This window comes from Solanum stenotomum, chromosome 1 (assembly GCF_019186545.1).
Source record: "Solanum stenotomum isolate F172 chromosome 1, ASM1918654v1, whole genome shotgun sequence".
In the NCBI taxonomy this organism is placed as follows: domain Eukaryota; kingdom Viridiplantae; phylum Streptophyta; class Magnoliopsida; order Solanales; family Solanaceae; genus Solanum; species Solanum stenotomum.
Genome location: NC_064282.1, coordinates 71,783,091 through 71,787,292, shown reverse-complemented (window position 1 = coordinate 71,787,292; position 4,202 = coordinate 71,783,091). Strand labels below are relative to the sequence as shown.

At 37.9% G+C, this 4,202-nt stretch overlaps 1 pseudogene; it reads right to left on the bottom strand.

The window, feature by feature from the left end:
- Window positions 1–1,518: 1,518 nt before the first annotated feature.
- The window catches only part of LOC125856263 (uncharacterized), an 11,194-nt pseudogene continuing 8,510 nt past the window's right edge, over window positions 1,519–4,202 (bottom strand).

The following is a 4,202-nucleotide window of genomic DNA, read 5'->3' as shown; positions in this document are numbered from 1 at the left end:
GCTTGCTTCTCATGAGATTGGGTAGGGGATCAGAAAGGGTTTCAAAAATTGGGCTGTCGGGAGCACACAGGAAAATGGAAGTGGGTGGAAGGTGTTTCTTAGCTAGAGAGGTCCCGTAGTAGCGGGTGAAGACATGGTTGGACATCTGGTTCTAGACAAAGTTGTGGGGTTACCACCACTTCTGCATCTATCATATTTGGGAAAGCTTGCTCCGTGGCGAAGCTTTAGCCATGCTAGTAGCCTAAAGAGGGTTGGCTATCTGAAGATAAGTTAAGGCAGGTCCTTCTGGGCTTGCTTCTCATGAGATTGGGTAGGGGATCAGAAAGGGTTTCAAAAATCGGGCTGTCGGGCACAAGGGAAAATGGAAGCGGGTGGAAGGTGTTTATTAGCTAGAGTTGGAGGTCCCGTAGTAGCGGGTGAAGACATGGTTGGACATCCAGTTCTAGACAAAGTTGCGGGGTTACCACCACATCCTTTCCCAATAGACTTGAAGTTCTTCATAAGCAAGCGAGATAGAAAGTTTTCTCTCATAAAGAAGACAGACGAGAGATGACACAGGAAGGCAATCAGTTCAGAAAGAGAGATGACAATCTGAATAACTTCAGTCCGAAATTGACGAAGGATAGAAGCAAGCTACAAGCCTTAGCGACCACTTTCCTATTAACCTTATGTAGTAAAAAAAAGAGAATAAAAAAGACACTAAGTTGCTGCTTAGTTGCAATCATAAAATCTCCTTTCATTGATCTCTATGGTGAAGATATGAGCAATTTCTGGCCAGTACTCCCCCTTTTCAAATTCTAGGAGTGGTTTGAGCAATGGGCAGTTGGAAATAGAAAGTTTAGTGAGGGAAGAGGGCATACCTTTTACTAGAAGGGATTGGAGATTACAGCAATACTGGATGGTCATCTCAGAGAGGGAGCATGACAGTGCTGATTCTGCAAGAGATTGGAGTTGATTGCAGGAGGAGACGTATAGATGTTGAAGCGAACTGAGGTGCATGCCAAAGACCTTGGGTTGGTAGAGAATGGAGCTCATGATGGCAATATAAATGTAGCTCAGAGAGAGATGAGGGAAGCCCTTCTTCCAGTAGAGAGTGAATTTGAGGTAAATAAATAGTAGACACATATTCAAGAGAGGTGAGGCTTTTGAGAACTTGGCTACTTAATTGTTTCAGATTTCGTATCGTAAGTCTTCGAATAGAGCAAGGCAACTCCCAATTCTCATTAGTATGAATCTCTTCGTCACTGCATCATGGATAATCATTAACTCTCTGAGACAGGGGAGTCTCTATAAGTTCCACTCCTTTCGGCCATTCACCAGTTTCTCGCAATCGATGATCTCAAAGACTTCTAAATTGAAGGGCAATCCTCCTTCAGGAAAGAATCCTATTTCTGGACATCCAAGCAGTTGCAGTCTATTAAGAGATGGAAGGAGTTCCTGCATACTTTCTGGCAGCAGCTTCAGGTTCTTGCTGTTGACGATAATCAAATAACGCAACGGCTGAATCCCACATGACACCTATAAAAACTCATCACCCTTCGCCCATTTCAGCCCCATACTCACACCCCTATTCTCTTTCCCCTTTTTATTAAACCCCATCTTAGGTGAACACCAAAAACACCCTGTTTTCGCGGGTGGAAACAAACAATCCTTCGAAAAATTTCAAGAATCCAATGGAGATGATATTGGCCCAGAGGAAGATTTTTTCCCATTTGTGGTTTTCGAGAAAACATCATTTTCAATTGAACTAAACCTTTGATTTCTACTGTTTTTCAACAAACCCATCTTCCAAATTCACCTTAGAACCTTTCTCCTCATCTGGGCTTCCTTCAATTTTCTCATTTTCATCATCCATTTTCATCGTTTTAGGGGTGTTTGGGAACTCTGAGGAACCGAAACTCCTGGAATTTCTTGCAACAGTATAAGGTTTTGGAGTTGTCGGAGCAGCAGGAAGGGATTTGAGTAGAGTGAGTGAAACCAGAACAATTAATGGCAGTAACTTGTTCAAGAATAGATTGATCCATTACTTGTAATAGAAGCTCTTCTACAGCTTTTTCACTGTCGCTGCCAGAAAGAATTGAGAAATCCGCTATGATTGAAGGTGCAGTTGAGGTAATTGGGAGAAATCTTTACATCAATAGAGCCTCTTCTCTCACTTCAATAACGGCTCACTCAGTTTTGGAACGTTGTATTTCAATTCAAAAAGTGTGGGAGGTGGGATCCATTATTCATTTTATTTTATTTTATTTATTTTAGTACTCAAAGCATTTTATTGAGCTATATGTTAACAAAATTAGATAGGATGCTACCTTATAATTAAAAGGAACATGTGCCACAATTTAAGGTTAATTAGCCTTAGTAATCATCATATCCACTCAATGTTAGACCAAAAATAATTTTTATTTTGACCAAAAAAGTATATGTTGTGGATTTGTGGTACGTATATTGCATGTGTGAAGGATATAATATTAATTTTGATATATGAAAAGGTAACTTGAAAAAATTCCACTGTTATGCATTATATAGTAAGAAATAGCGTGTCTCAATAAATTTCATGAGTTCGAGGGCAGTAAATGCAGTTATCCATTTTTTTATTTGGTATTCAATACCCATATTTGAGTCTAATGAATCATAATTTGCACTGTGTGGGGCCTATTTATGGGAAGCACTCTCTATCAAGAATTTTTTCATAGCCAAGATAGATAGAATACTTCTCGGAAATAGTGTAGAGAATAGCAGAAGAAAAGTATAATCGAGGAACCTTGTCAAGCCCTGAGCCAACACCCTGAACGTAAATGACACTCGAAAACCATTGTTGGTTCCCAAGCAAACTCTTGGCATGGCTCCTTACTCAGTGGAAGACTTACTCAAGCAAGATGAAAACTCATGATGCAAAAATAACTTTAAAAACTTAATTTAAACTCACCTCCAATAATCGTCTGAAAATAATTTAACAAGTATTAGTTAAATACCTCATGGACTCAAAACATTAGAAAAACAAAGGAAATAATGATAGACTCCTCGACCTTCAAACTATCTAACAAGCCTCTACTATTACAGAAGAATTATCGGGACAAGACCCACGACATCCTAACAAACTGAAAGTAAAAAATGGAACACTCCGGAAGCAAGGAGGCTCACCATAGCTAACTGGAATTGCAAGTGGTAATTAACGAAGCTTCTGTTGATGACCCTGATTACATGTATCGGCATCATAAAAGATGCAGGCCAGAAGACGTCAGAAATGTACGAGCATGTAAGGGGAATTCTAAAGCATAAACAAAAGCTTGAACTGATAGAAAAGAAACACACTTACCTCTTCTCAAATTCACTCAACTCAACTCAAACTCCCCTCAAGAATAGGATACTCAACTCAAGATATTCAAGGATAAAACAACAATAAAAGATGCAATATATGAAAAACTGTAAAACAATAGATATCAACTCAATTGTATGTAAAAATACAATAATAATTCATTTGTATGTAAAAATACAATAATAACTCTTATTTGGGAGATTCTCTAACCGACAATCATCACTATGAGTTATGAGATGATACATCGTCTCGCCCACGCTGCTAGAACCGTCCTATACCTTGCAGGGGTATAGAACTCCTCAACTAAGTGAATCCACAAAGCTATGCTTAAAAAGCAAAAAGGAATCATCTAAAAAGTATGACCCTTTCTACCTACGTTGGTTACATGGTTTATGAGTACTTTGAGTTATCTGACCTCGTCCCCATATCGGTGCTCAATACTACTCCCAAAATATAACTTAGCTCATATGTTTAAAGACATTTCCTCATCCTCAAACTTTGAGATTATTACTCAAAAGATTTCTCTTAAAAGAGATACTACTCAAACTCCTCATGAACTCATTTGGAAATCGATGTTCCCCTCATTTCAAATGTAAAAACGTTTACTCTTGGGAATACTTAGGGCCCGTTTGGCCATGCGATATGGTATCATGATATGGAATCATGAGATGAAATTGAAGGTTTGTTTGGACATGCGATATGAAATTTTTGTGTTGTATATTTTCTCATAAACATAAAAATTCCATAAGTTGTAAAACTATTAAAATAGCCCCAATTGTTTATTCAATCTTATCAAATAAACAAAAATTATAAAATCGCATAATAAATTATTACAAAGTTATTTGTTCTTCAGTTAAATAATTGTTTCATCTAACTTTAATTTAAT